Source organism: Lactuca virosa, chromosome 9 (genome assembly GCF_052849685.1).
Source record: "Lactuca virosa cultivar CGN04683 chromosome 9, Lactuca_virosa_CGN04683_v6, whole genome shotgun sequence".
Lineage (NCBI taxonomy): Eukaryota > Viridiplantae > Streptophyta > Magnoliopsida > Asterales > Asteraceae > Lactuca > Lactuca virosa.
In genome coordinates, this window is record NC_136434.1 from 160,038,846 (window position 1) to 160,055,131 (window position 16,286).

Sequence of the window (16,286 nt, forward strand, 5' to 3'; positions counted from 1 at the left end):
AAGGAAGCGGTGGGTGAGAGTGGACACCCATTAGGCTGCCATTTTATAGGCAACAACCTTATACCCCCTTATAGACCGGCTTCATGAATGACGCCTACTAATGGTAAGACTGACTTGCTCTTATATATATATATATATATATATATATATATATATATATATATATATATATATATATATATATATATATATATATATATATATATATATATATTATTAACTTATAATACTATAAAGTATAAGGGTTGAATTTTAACTTTTAAAACTCTAAGGGTTGGAACTAAAGTGTGTGTGAGACTTTACAAATTCCAAAACTTGAGGGCAAGTTTTGAACAATTCAAGAACTTTTGGATTTTCATAACTTATGAGTTTAATTAAGGTTTTTTTAAAAAAAACTTTTAATGAAGAGACTCTTGGACATCCATAACTTGAGGACAAGTATGGAGTCCATAAAACTATTTATGATGAAAAAGACTCTTCAACTTGTGTAACCTATGGTTTTTAATGGGCTTTAAAAGAAAAACTTTTGGAAATCCATAACTTGAGGACAAATTATGGATTCCATTAAAACACATCAAGATCAAGAATTAACTAACAAACAATTTGCAAATAATTCCTATGATCCAACAAAACTCATAAGTTCATGAACATCCATATCAACAATTTTAAGAATCATATGAACACATAAAAAACTTGAAATTTTGATAATAGCCTTTGAAATTGGATTAGCATAATCATTACAATATCAAAAACAGGTTTTATAAGTCTAAAACAGTTTAGTGTAATGATTTTAGTCCAATTCCAACTTAAAAACTTGAAAAACTGCACTCTGGGCCTCCTACTCGTCGAGTGCATGAACCTATTCGATGAGTAGGATGAAGATATGCTTGAACTCATCGAGTCCCCCCACGGACTTGGCGAGTCCACTGTCCAGACAGCAAGATTTTTCATTTTTCAACAGTTTGCATCAAGTATTCAAGAAAACAAGCCTAGGCTCTGATACCACTGTTAGGTTTAGAGCATTCTAACACTCCTATGGTGTACATGCAACCCTATAAACCTTGGATCTATGTTTACTCTAAAATACATGCAAATAATAATTTCCAAGGTTTACATCCTAACTAGCATGGCATGGGGAACTTGAATCATAAAATTACTAGTAGAATGACATACCTTTTAGTAGTGATTGATTGCTTGGAGTTTGAGAGCCTAGCACCAACAGTGTGGATGCCTCAAATGGAAATCACAAATCACCACAAACTTTGGAAAACTCTTGAGAGAATAATGCACACTCTTGAAATCGGCCACCACTCTTGTTCACACACAACTAGTGCCAAATCAAGTGTCAAAGACTCCTTTATATAGTGTGGAGGATTAGGGTTACATCCATGTAAACCCTAATACCCATGACTCTTCCTTTCCAAGGATCCATGGGTTAAAAGCTCCATGGACCATCCATGGACTCTCATGCAAGCCTAGCCCATACTAAATAAGCATTAGCCCACACTATATAAATACAAGAGCCCATATTTAATTAGTCACCTTTTGATCACTAAATTAATTCTTAATTAATTTAAGATCAATACTAACTAAATAATATGATTTCATATTAATATATTATACCTTATAATATATTAATAAATCATAAACATACTATTCTCAAAAGATTATCCATACAAATTGTTCGGGTGAAGTGCAACCCAAATGGACCATGCCGGGTCGGGTCAAGTGCATCTCAAATATTGTTATGGACTTAGACACCTTATCCAACAGTCTCCCACTTGGATAAGTCTAATAACTATATTTGCAGATATGACTTCAGGAACCAACCGGCAATCGTAGCTCTCAAAACTCTGTTGAACTATGAAGCGCCATTTTAGATAAGTGATCATATAATCCTCTGTTCTTAAGATATCAGCCGAACAAATACATGGAACAACGTCGTACTTATTGCCCAGCAGATTGTTTCCTGATTTCCGATTTTTTTGACATAGAACTAAATTGAACACATCAATTATGTTCTGACCGGGCCCGGTACATAGGTCAAAACAAAATCATCGAGGGGCCCAGATATCGCTTCTAATCCTCTAAGGACTAGAAGGAACAGATAAACTTCGACTCATATGCTTGTTCTACTACTTGTTGAATTATACACAAAGGCACGTTTTATAACATCAAGTTACTGATGTGTTTTCGTGCAATCAATGTACAACCAACTCATAGGAAACAACTCATATCTCCAGGTTTGAAGACTTATATGATATTACCGTCTCAGGATCACTCGAGATTAATTCCATGAAGTGATACAAGTAAGCGTGGGTTTAATCCAATACTCAGAACTTATGAGCACTCATGAATGTTGTAGCAACCATTGCTATGTCTAAACACCTTTAGTCATCTACAAGCCCAATTCATGACAGTCTTGATTCATACCTACTTCCAACATATGACTGACTGTGGAGAGTTTGAATAACTTAGTCATTCGGAAAGAATAACCTAGCTATTCTGGAAGTCAAAAAATGCAAAGTGAAACACAAGAATAATCGAATCCAATATGGTCTCAGAACTTATGAATATAAATAGAACACCTTTTATTTATCACCATACTGATTACACATTATTCATTGCATAATGTTTCAAATAATCAACTTAATACTTGAACTAAAACAACAGCTGTCCCATGCTCCAAGCATGTACACTATGTTTTTCTAAACAACAGTTATGCCATACTCCAAGTATGCAAACTATGTTTGTCTATGATCTTTACTTTGTGAAATAGATCAATTAAACATGGTTTCAATGATGCTCATTTCACAATCCCAAATCCTTACCGTAAATGTAAGAATATCAAATTCTTGTCATTTACTGTAATCTGTTAGATTTTAAACTCATATGCATTGATCCTCTTGCAATAACTATGCACAAAAGTCACAAAGATCTGGCAATAGACATTACAAAGTATTCCAGTGGAGATCAATTTCACGGAAACGAAGTCTCACATTCAAAGTACATTCCTTTGAATATCCTTCTTGCATAAAAGTTTCTAACTTTCTCATAGATTCTTAAAATCCAACTCCCAATATGGAAAACATTTCCATATTCCCATTTTGACTATCACTTCTGAATAAGAGTTACCTCTTTTCAGAATATGTCAATATGGTTCCTCTCCAAAATTTAACATCATACTTCCAACTGTCCATGAGAAACCAATCTTAGGTAAACCTCATATTATCCTCGACAGTTGCTTAATCATTTCAGTCATATCCGGTTCTATTCCTTTTTCCCTCTTAATGCTCTAGGCATTTTGAAAATTTAGAATGGATAAATATTATAGCACATGTGATCGAGCCTATACCCGAAGCATATGGGACACGATTCATGATGTCTCACATAAAGACATGATGCTAGATCAGTCTTTTGCTACAATATTTTTTTATTTTCCATGTTTTCAAAAATCGACAATGAAGAAGGATGACGTAATCATAATCGAAATTTGAGAACGCAATATATATAGATTTCCCTTATGTTGAACCATTCCAACATAAAATTCATATATATATTCTTGACTAAAGATGATTAAAATCTCAATCTAAACTTTTAGGATTTGAAATGAAGTATAATCTCCGCTCCCTTAATTATAGCAAAACAACATTTCCCAAGCGAAACTTTTGTTTTCTATAATTAACAATACTTATCATAATTGATTATGGTCCCACTAGCATAATAATTATTTAGCATAACAATTATGCTCCCACTAGCTTTGACATATACTCAGAAATCGACTTCTAGAAATCAATACTTTATTGACTTTCATCACCAAAGTTCAGACTTCTGATACGAGATGCTTCGACAAAACTTTATCTAAGCTTCTCAGACTCATACATCTTTCCTTAGATAGCTCACATGTGTGTCTAAACAGTTATGAAGAGGGATGTCGTAATCATAATGTTTAGACCTTTTTGCCATTTCTCACAAGTCCATGTTAGTGTGCCGGTTAACCACACACGCTCCACTAACGACTTTGAGAATGCAAATATCACAATTGCTATCTACTTAAAATCTACTTAGTGAAAGCGTTTCCTCACTATCATTTTCAGAAAGAAACCTTATGACACTTAGATTTTATGGTGTATGTGTTCCTATCCATGTGAATTTGTCAAAACCATAATAACAAGACAAGGTTAGTGACAAACTCAAACTCATAAGAATTGAACTTGTTCAATCTTGATTTCTTGCCTCTTGGTAGCAAAATGGTCCACCATTCCTTCCAAGTTGTTATGCACACAATTGAGAACTCACAGAACTCACATACATAGTCAACTTTACCAGAATAGGCACAGAAACAAGAATTATGTCAACACGATAGGTTACAAACCTCAAGTCATGTGCTAGCGATAAACAATAGGTTTTATCCTTGATTAGTTCTTGAAACTTTCAAGACCTTTAAGACTCCCACTATCCTATTGACATATAAGTTTCTATTTGTCAAGAACCATTCCTTGACAAACAAACAAATATTCAAGAGTTAGTGCGGATTCTTATCAAGATAAACACTTCACACAATTGGTCTTAGTTGGTCTTTGTTTTATCCAAGACAACACAACTTACCAATTTCAAATGTTCAAGAATAGAAAACATTTACTCTACATTTGATAAGTGTTTTAAACCTTTCTTTATGTCACTCAAGGTTACCATCTTGGAGTATAACTCCAAGAATTGTTTTGGAATGGAGTATGATTCATCTTCATGATTTTAACCATTCCAACAATTCATGAATCCTCTTCTTGAGAGAATAATGCACACTCTTGAAATCGGCCACCACTCTTGTTCACACACAACTAGTACCAAATCAAGTGCCAAAGGCTCCTTTATATAGTGTGGAGGATTAGGGTTACATCCATGTAAACCCTAATACCCATGACTCTTCCTTTCCAAGGATCCATGGGTTAAAAGCTCCATGGACCATCCATGGACTCCCATGTAAGCCTAGCCCATACTAAATAAGCATTAACCCACACTATATAAATACAAGAGCCCATATTTAATTAGTCACCTTTTGATCACTAAATTAATTCTTAATTAATTTAAGATCAATACTAACTAAATAATATGATTTCATATTAATATACTATACCTTATAATATATTAATAAATCATAAATATACTATTCTCAAAAGATTATCCATACAAATTGTTCGGGTGAAGTGCAACCCAAATGGACCATGCCGGGTCGGGTCAAGTGCATCTCAAATATTGTTATGGACTTAGACACCTTATCCAACAATAGCATCCTACTTTTACCAAATGGACATTTACTCATGCATGGTTGATCTTTAACCATCAAGATGCAAACTTTATGGACTAGGGATCTCAGAAACATCAAGAGGAGCAACTCAAAACTTTTGGAGTGGTAAATTCCCACTAGATCTCATTCATGGGACCAGAAAGTGACTAAAACTCCACTCGATCTAGATCTAAGCATTAAATGGGCCAGGTCAAAGCTTTGTACTTTTATGAAGCTGAAAATGATGGATATAATCTGGATCTTGAAGCTCCTTCTTTATCAATGCTCCTCAACCAAGCTTCTTCTTCTTGAAGATACACCAAACACACACAATTGCCAACTCTCTCTTGAAATGGGTTAGGGTTTCGAAATGGGACTCAAAAGAGGCTAAGGAGGCTGGTAATGAGGAAAACTTGGGCATAAGGTTGTTTAAATAGGGTCTAAACCATAAAATTAGGTTTTGTCCCTTGATCACGTACGCCATGCATACTAGAAGTATGCCCAGCGTATGCGTATCTTTCCTGAAAATTACAATAACATACCTCAAATCGGTTGTTACAAAATCCTAGTGGAGTCAAGGGAAATTCGTTATGCTTGTTTGGACACATTCGTATGTGAATTTAAGAATAAGAACTTCGGGACTGCGAGACAATTCTTGGTACGAGTATGAGTAGGTGTGAAAGGTAGTAGAAGCCTATACTACCAGAAACACAGGACTTGCACTTGGATCAGGGAAAGTCACAGAGTACCAAGGCGCTAGTAAAAGAAATTGTTGTTCGTGTCTGTCGTTACCATCATTTTGGCAATCATTAAAGAAAATGATTGTTATTCCGACCCTAGTGGTCATATCGAATTGAGTCTAGCTAAGATAAATTTGTAAAGTAAGTTATAGAGAACCATGTTCGGTGTAGCATCCGACTTAAGCCAGGAGATTGAAGGAAAAGATAATTGAAGCGGTCAATCGAAGTATCACAATCGTCGTTAAGGCTAAAGCATCCTATATCTGGAAAGGCTACGTGCTATAAAGTGATTATATCATATTAGAACATGAAGGAAGGTATCTTCCATTCTGGAGTCTGACTCAAAGAGACCTGAGTCTAGACATTACATCTTACGATGAGAGGCCTTTGGTCTATTACGATAGTAAAAGTAGATAGACTAGGAGTCTGCGATGAAGATCAAATTTAAAATCAAATTTAGAGTAGGTGCAAGATTGAGCACCACCAATAGTCAAAAAGTATAAAAGTTGAAAACTCTATATAAAAGACGTAAGAATTACAGTTATCACCTAGGATGGAAAGGTAACATGCAGAGTGATTATTGATTATACAAGCCCTGTTCTGTTGATGATTTTGGGACGTAATCATCCTAAGGGGGAGATGATTGTAACACCCGCAAATTAGGGCTAGTTAATTTGACTATAATAAGCGTTAGAATTGACTTTTCGATAGAAGATTATTTAGGATAAATAATCTTAACCAAAGCTATAGTATATGGGACAAGGATTCTACACATATAAAAAAAGGCTTAAATCTGACAATGTGAGCGGAAGTTATAATTTTTCTAATATTTCAGTGTAGTAGTATACGACTCACAAAGTGAAATTGGAATCGGTCGATTGTTAGGAAAAATAATCTAAAAGAAATTTGAAGACCTCGTCAATACATATCCATCAATAAAAACACAATCGAGAATGGATGTCATATAAGAGAGTTATGATTTTTTAACAAACTTTAACAATCTAAGCCTGTTAAAAACATAACTTTAAAAGTAAAGTCAAAATTAGCTGACGAAGTCTAAATGCAAGTTGTAGATCTCAACGACAGCCTATGTGGCACGTATTGTCACTCCACCCAAAATGCGACACATAACACCACGCAGAAAACGCGACGTCATCATGTCCGACCAAATTCTCGGCGCATAGGGGATCAGGTGTGTGACATGCAGTCCAAATTCAACTATAAATACGAGTCGAATCTCAGACCATTCTCACACCCTCCAAACGTTTCTCTCTCGATTTCTCTCAATTTTAATCCCTTTCTCCCTTAAGTTTTTAGTCAGTGAAGCCCTGCGGTGTCAGGTAGCCAACAATTAGGAGCTCTCGAGTCAGAGTTCTGCCCGCTTAATTCCTAGTTTTCATCAATGTACTTTATAAGTTAAGCCACACTTATTTTATTTAAGTGTAACTTTTAATTATAGCCATAGTCGTTATTATGAACCTATAATTAAGATTTATCAGTGATTCCAAGTCATTATACTGATTGATCTACTTATGGGGATGATGTCTAGGCTGGATTTAGTGAGATGTTTAGAGTGAGATTTTCAAACAGTATATTACGTATACCCTACCTCCGATATGATCCTACCTGGTTGTTCCTTACTTGATAGATCTTGATGTAGACATTGGGATTAGTGAGGGATCTAGACTATTATTAGTCACCAGGAATACTAGATTAAGACTTAGTAACATTCATATCTAGGCCACGTCAGAAGAAAAGTCAAGGAGTTTAGCAGAGTGCTGCTGAATTTTCCAATCACCCACCTAAGTCAGGTGAGTGCATAATTACTTTCATTTTACACATAGACAAAAAGTATTTAGATAATTAAGTGTTATATGTGTCTATTATATGTGATCGGAACCTTCTGTGTTAGATGAAATTATATGAGCCAATATTATTTAGCCATATATGTATTTTTGTACTTATAATGTATGGAGTAGTGAAGGGTAAAGATAAATGAAAATAATGAAGAGGGGCCGAGACATTTAAAGTACTACCAGACTAGTAATGTAGTTACCTAGTAGGGTATTGATAATGACCATATATTATTCTAGACAAGTAAGGTCAAAACATGGGCATGCACACGACTTGTAGATGTTTATAAGCCATACACGGGCATGTTTACCACATGTAGGTGTTAATATATCATACACGGGCAGGTTTACAACTTGTAGGTGTTAATAAATCATTTTGCGGGCAGGTCTATGACCTGTGGGCATTGATGAATCGTATGCGGGTAGGTCTACGACCTACAGGTGTTAGTGAACTATATATAGGCAGGTCCTTGACCTATAGGTGTTAAGGAATTTTATACAAACATGATTTACAAACTATAGGTATGAATGAATTATTCATGTGAGTATTTTGTTCACTCCATTAGCATATTTCATTAAGGAATCCCCAAGGTGGCATTATTTATTAAGAGATCCTTTAGGATGGATCCTTTAAGATTATAAGTTACGATTAGGGAGTGAGAATAATGGGAATGAGTAATTGGCTTACTTGTTTGATAATTAAACATATTAACTATATTATTATGGGTTGAAAACCCTATGTACTCACCAAGTTTCTCAACCTGACCCACTTAGTTTCTTTGTATCACATGTAGTGATATGAAGGTACTGATAGATAATGTAATTATCTGCTGAGAGATTCAAGGAATTATAGATCTTTAGTATATTGAGATTTTGTAAGTCTCCATTTATGATTATGTTTCTTGTATCGGTTATGGCATCCCCGACCTTAATAAATCAATAGAAACATTTCTTCAGAAATACTTTTACGGGACTAAATTCGACATTAATGAATAAACTTTGTATTAAATATGCATAAATAAAAAGTTTTAAATAACTGTGAAATTGGGGGGGTCACAACTCCGGCATATTCAATGTACAGATACACAATTTCACAAATAAAATAATGTAAAAGAATTTAAAACTAGTCATTATAATAAGGTCAAGAAATTTCCAATTACATTTTCTAAGTACATTTTCCATAAACTTGCATAAAAGAGTATTTTACAAAGGACCAAAACACTACTCATTCAACCTGGAATCAATCGTCCAAAAGCTTACATTGACCCCACTACCATAATCTAACAAAAGACATGCATGCATATTGGTTGGAATTATACATCAACCGTAAAAGACATGCATCTAGGTTGGAATTTTTACACCCATCATACAAAAGAATTAAAAGTGATGTCATCACATCCATAACTTCATGACACACTAAACTAACCCTACAAACAAGCAAATACAAAGCAACACAGTCCACATCAAGCACCTCTTCAACCCTGCAATCGTAGCTTCATGCTTAGCCACCAAACTTTCCAGTTGAGCAACTATTTTGTTATTTTTGGCCTTGACAAGCAAACCTTCAAATGACTCCAATTCCTGCTTCATTTTATACAACTTCACTTTGTAGTATCTTGGTTCTAGCCAATCATCTATCATGTGGAAGAATTTACATTTCTTCCTTTGAGTCATCTATCCAAGTCAAATAGCAAATAATAATCAAACATCTAAAATCGAACATGACAATAAAAAAAGTTCAAGCTAACCAGAATCACATTCAAAGAAATTTAACAAATTTCAGCTCAAAACATTACAGATCAAACATTGAAACTCACCAAACATCACTGATCAAGATTTCAGCTAACCTAAACTTCGTAAATTAAAATCATAGTTGACAGTTATCAAAATCCAAGCTAAGTAAGATCACATTCTAAATAAATAAACAAATACTAAACAAATCAGAGATTACCAGTGAGTTTGTACAGTTCAAAAAGCGGCGTGCAAGGTTTTTTGCCGTCCACAATATTCTTTCCAATGCGCCGGAGTCACAGTAGCATTTCTTCACTTCGTCTTCGTTACCAAAGGGATGAAGCTTCCAGGTCAGTCTTGCCAATGAAGCGTCGGAACCGGCTAACCTTTTAAAATTGAGGATAATGGCGTAACTAAAAGGTAATTTGAAAGTTTAGGGACTAATTGCGCAGAAAAATAACTTAATTGAGTGACCAATCCTGGACAAAGTCAAAACTTTGTTGTGCTACAGTGTTAATTTCCTAAAAAAAATTATAAAACTTAGTAACTAAATTGTAACAAATAATAACTGAGTGTTAAAATCATTTTTTTAACATAATGACTTTTTATGCTATTTACCCTATCCTTAAAAGATCAAGTAATTATCCAAAATATACAATATTGATGTCGGTTTAAATGTATTTGAGAAGATGTTTTTATTGATGTAATTTTATTTTAAATTATTATATTTTTTGTTATAACTGTATTAAAAAACGCCAGGTACAAAATAGAAACTTATGTAAATAAAAAGGGTGTAAATTTTAATCTATGAATTGCCTAGAAAAGAAAAAAACTAAATAAAAGTTTCAATTTAAAATTGTTTACAACTGAAAAAAAATAAATAAATATGTGTAGGTGTCACGTGTCCAGGCTGTCTTATGGCTCTCCTATACATGAGTGTACTTCGAGGTTATTTAACAACGCCCCTTTCAAAGATCTAGTTTCAAGAATTCAAAGTGAAACGTCTTACAATCCATTTGATCTCACATATAATGAAGTCCTTTTTGCAGCAGCAGTTTCAAGATCTTAAACACTTTAACTTGAACGAGATAAAGACAATCACCGGAAACTTTGATGACAACAAATTTATTGGAGAAGGTGGATTTGGGAAGGTGTATGCAGGGGTACTCTCCGACTCCGAGGGACAAATCAGGGTTGCTTTTAAGCGTCTGAGTAGCAAATGCGGACAGGGAAACCCTGAGTTCTTGAAAGAAATATTCATGCTTTCCCGCTACATACATGATAATCTGATATCTCTTGTGGGATTTTGCGATGAAGAAGAAGAAAAAATCCTTGTGTATGAGCATGCCAGTAATGGAAGCCTTGATTGTCATTTGAGTAGCATGACTCTCACATGGACACAACGTCTCAAGATATGCCTTGGGGCTGCAAGGGGACTCTGCTACCTTCATGATCCTAAGGAGACTCAACAAAGAGTCCTCCACAGAGATATTAAAAGTTCCAACATCCTATTAGACGAGAATTGGAATGCTAAAGTTTCGGACATGGGACTCTCGAAAATAGGACCCGCAGGTCAGCAGCAATCCTTTCTTGCAACTAATGTTGTTGGTACCTTTTGGTACATAGATCCGATGTATATGGAGACAAGTATCCTAACTAAAGAGTCCGATGTATACTCTTTTGGGGTCGTTTTGTTTGAAGTGTTGTGTGGGAGCCTATGCTTTGAACGTAACATTAACAATAATCATTTTCAGAGTTTAGTCCGAAGGTGGAAAAAAAGCTATAAAGAGAAAAAGTTAGATGAGATTATCTTTCATAATCTGAAGCAAGGAATGAATATGAGATCATTGGAAACATTTTCACAAATCGCCTATCAATGTTTGATGAAATCTCGGGTACAACGGCCAAAGATGTCTCATGTTGTTGAAAGACTTGAGATTGCGCTTCAGTTTCAACAGGGGATTACTAATCCAGAGGAGTTTAAAGAGATGGTTAAGTCTCTGGTCAACAAAGAGGAACTTGAGATGCTTCTCTCTAGTGGAATCATCATTAATGGGGGCAACACGGTAGTTCGCTTTAGATTTTTTATTTATCTATACTAAGTTCTATGATTTATAAAATATTAATATATATAATTTAGGTTCATCGGAGGAATTTCACCAAAGCAAAACACGAAAATCCACCACCTATCATAGATACCTATTTACAAATTAACCAAATCGTGTAAATTGAAAACCAAGAAAATCTTGGTTTTCCAAATCTCTATTCTCATAGTATAACTAACATGACCTCTTTTGATGGACATTGGACAGTGGTTCTCGTTAAATAAGAATGGGAAGCATTGTGAAATGATATCAGCCGAATGTTTTGGTGTTTCATTCGTTGAACCTCCTCATGATTATGTTCCATATGATGGTAAAAATAAATCAAGGTTAGTTCTCCATCTTCTCCTTTAATTAGTTTCCAGATTTTACATACTATAAACATATATACACTTCATGCAGATTTCAAGTGTGCAACCGAAGAGGTTTATTTGGAAATTTCACCGCACATGTGACAACACAATTTTTGTCACCAAATATCATATACAAAGTAAACCTTGTGTTTATGAATGTACTCAAAAGGCAGGACAATTTAGGCATCAAGTTCAAGTCCGGTAGTAAGACAAAGTATATGGTTTTGTTTGTAGCACATGAGAGAGAAGATGGATGGTTGACAGCTGAATTGTATCAGTTCTTTGTCAACGAGACTGGTAATGTTGACTTTGAAATTGAGTTCCATTGCCTAAATGCGATTGAAGTAGAAGGCATTGAGTTTCTTCCCCTGGAGAAAGTAAGTTGACAAGACCGGTTTCATTATGTTTATGTTTTTTTTTTCTTTTAATTACTGTCTCAAAACATTCTTGAAAAATAAATCCTTTGCAATAACATTGGTAAAAGAACCCTTTGTTGGGAAAAAGTAGAAAAAATCGGAGATCAATAGTTGATAAAATGAAGTCTAATGGAAATGCTTTGATATAAATTGTGCAGCATAAGTTACTGGATGTGGATTTGCAAACAAACACAGATTGGGGACCTAAATTGCCAAGTGATTATGAAGACATAATCAAGTGGTCAAAAAATTTCATGTCTTTATCTCTGGGACTAAGATCTGAACGTGATAGTTTGCAGGCTTTGATGTTTATTCAGCAACTTTGCATTAAAAATCTTTCAAGCAAGCACATTATTCGTAATGCTGATCTCATACCCATGATTGTTGAGATGTTGAAAAGCACCAGTAGTCAAGTCCGGTGTAGATCACTTGAAACACTTCCGAGTTTTGGTAGAAGATGACAATGATAATAAGGTTAAGAAACAAATATATCTGCGAATGTATTTTATAATTTGTGTGTGAGATGCTGCTTATTTTTTGATTTGCAGGAAATAATGGCTGATGGTGTTAGAGTGTGCTCGATTGTGAAGTTTTTGTCTGATGAACATTCCCAAGAAAGGGAAGAAGCTTTCTCGTTGCTCTATGAGCTCTCAAAATCAGAGGTTTTGTGTGAAATAATTGGTTCTGTTAATGGCGCAATCCTTATTTTAGTTGGAATGACAGACAGCAATTCAGAAAATCTTTCAATTGTTGAGAAGGCTGACAAAATTTTGAAAAATCTAGAGAAGAATGAGAACAACGTGAGGCAAATGGCTGAAAATGGAAGATTGCAACCCCTTTTGACACTTCTTCTTCAAGGTATTACTTCCATGAAGTTTTATAATTTCAGTAGTATGTGAACAGATTCATAACTATGTCTAACATTACCCTATCATGTCGTTCAATCATTTTCAGGTTCCCTTGAGATCAAATTACGTATGGCTTCATACCTCGGTGAGCTTAGCGACAATACAAAAGTTTTTGTAGCAAGAACTTCAGGTTCATCGCTAATCAACCTCATGAAAACCGGTGACACGCAATCAAGAGAAGCCGCGCTCAAAGCTTTAAATCAAGTCTCCTCTTGTGAAACAAGTGCGAAGGTTTTAGTTGAACAAGGCATACTTTCACCTCTTATCCAGGATCTTTTCTCGGACCTTCCTATGCGACTAAAAGAAGTATCCGCAACAATCCTCGCAAACATAGTAACCTGCGACTGTGATTGCTTTTCCATCACAGTGGGGCCCAACCACCAGACTTTGCTCTCGGAAGACATACTTCACAACTTACTCCGTTTGATCAGCAACAGCGGATCATCCCTCGAGTATGAACTTGTACAAGTTCTCATCGTAATCACCAATTCCCCTGTCACCGTGATTCCAGTCGTGAACGCCGTCAAAAGCTCCGATGCCACCATCGTTTTGTTACAGTTGATCGAAGCTCCACAGAAAGACCTACGCATGGCTTCGATAAAACTTCTCCATAACCTCTCATTACACATAAGCCAAGAATTAGCTAATTGTCTATACGGGTCAGCGGGTCAACTCAGTCGCCTATTTAAAGTAATATCAGAAAACATAGCGAGCACTGAAGAGAAAGCAGCCGCCATTGGAATTGTAGCGAACCTTCCAGAACAAGATAGACTAACTCGCAAAATGCTGCATGAAGGCGATTTTGAGATCGTTGTTTGTGGAACAAAAATGATCACACAAGGAAAAACTAGAAGGATCCGTTTTATGGCTATGTACCTCGAAGGACTTGTAAGTGTCCTATCGCGGATTACTTTTGTTTTATCCGATGTACGGAAAGCCATCTCATTTTGTCGTCACCACGAGCTCGCTGCTTTATTTTCCAAATTAGTCCAACAAAACTGGCCCGACAAAGTTCTAATGGCCTCCGCTCTTGCTTTAGAAACTCTATCTCGCCATTCGAAAAACTTAACAAAACTACCTGAGATCCGACCACCTAAATTTCACATGTCGGGTTTGCTCCGTTTAAGTAAAAAACCGGTCATTTCAGGGCTGTGTAGGGTCCATCGGGGGGAGTGCACACAACGAGATACATTTTGTTTGTTAGAAGGAGAAAGTTTGGCAAGTTTAGTGAACCTGTTAGACCATAAGAATGAGAAGGTGGTTAAGGCATCATTGGCTGCATTGTCAACTTTGTTGAATGATGGGGTGTATATAGAAGAAGGGGTGAGTGTGTTGCGTGAGGCTGAAGGGATTAAGCCGATTCTTAATGTGTTGATAGAGAATCAAAATGAGAGTCTAAGGAGAGGGGCGGTTTGGATGGTGGAGAGATTATTGAGGACAAAGGATATAAAGTATCAAGTGTCGGCAAACCCAAATGTTAGTACAGCGCTTCTGGATGCGTTTCAGCATGGTGATTATGAAACAAGACAAATTGCGGAACGTGCGCTTAAACATATAGGTAAGATACCCAACTTTTACGGGATCTATCCTAACATGGGTTAGAAATCTACCTCTCTTCTGATAAATGAAACCTAAAAATAATAAGTGTCAGTTTTTTAGAATGTCTCTTTGACACGTGTCATTTTTCTATGATTTTTATTATTTTTTTTTTTTTTGGAAACAAATCAAATTCAATTCAAAATTTAAAAATACAAAATCATATCCTAATAACATTATTATGTTTATTTTGATTAACAAATTAATACATAATTACTTACAATCGACAATATCATGGGTTTTTTTACATTTATTATTTTTTATCTATATAAAAAATTTTAATATACCGACCGTGCGTGGTTTCCACGGGTTATAACCTAGTGGGTTAATATTTAGGGTTAAAGTATTTAGTTTTTGGTTAAGGAGCTCTTTTTATTATTGTTTTGGCAGTTTAACAGCAGAGTCGAATCTCAAAGTGTGTGAGGTGGACGACATGATCCATGTCATGAGGGGAGCACAATTTTTTTTATTTTATATAAAAAAAATTACATGAATGGTCTCTATGGTTTGAGGTAATTTGCACGTGTAATTTACCCCAAATCATAGGGACCTTCCGAGTTAAAAAAATAAGTTAGGGACCAAACAGACAAATTACCCCAAACCATAGGGACCATTCATGTAATTTACTCTATAAAAAAAGAGACAAAAATATTGATATTAAATAAAAATCAATAAAATAAGTAAATAAAAATAAAAACAAAATAAGTAAATAAAAATGATGTAGAAAAACTCAGATTTCAAATAAACAAATTCAAACTTGAAAATGATCTTTCTGATTCTCGAAGAATGAGAGGTACGGGGATTGATCGAGAAATATCTTTTGTTCTTATTATAAGATCGTGATTAGATCCGCATATATTTTATAAAAAGAATAATTTTCTCCTTGGAGAATAATTAAAAACGAAAAATGTTCAATTGGAATATTAATAAACTTTGCTTATAGATTAAAAGAGTTATATTTAGGGGTTTATTTTTTTCACATAAGCCCCTTAAAATCAACAAAATGCCCATGTTTAAGAGCACCCACAGTGGTGCATGTTTAATATCTTGCAAAAAAAATGCCAACTCAACATAAGTCATTAGCTTTTGGAAAGAGAAATTTGTGGATCTATCTAACATAATTGGTTGTAGTATTTAAATATGATTGTTATAATAACATAGTAATATAAAATCACTTACAAGACTTGCAAGTCTTGCATATATATAAAGAAGAAATTCAAGTGGCATTAAAAACTAGCTTAATGGCATTGCAATTTCTTCTGAAAGACCCGATGATGTGGAGGGTTTACCTGTATGAAGTTCA

The 16,286-nt window shown here is 35.0% G+C and overlaps 1 pseudogene across 1 annotated transcript; it reads left to right on the forward strand.

Annotated features, from left to right (window-relative positions):
- Positions 1–10,513: 10,513 nt before the first annotated feature.
- LOC145141375 (U-box domain-containing protein 43-like) lies at positions 10,514–15,621 on the forward strand (annotated as a pseudogene). Its single transcript, XR_013722622.1, has 7 exons — positions 10,514–11,674; positions 11,921–12,039; positions 12,113–12,440; positions 12,638–12,953; positions 13,028–13,337; positions 13,434–14,945; positions 15,374–15,621. The product of XR_013722622.1 is annotated as a U-box domain-containing protein 43-like (transcript).
- The last annotated feature ends 665 nt before the right edge of the window (positions 15,622–16,286 follow it).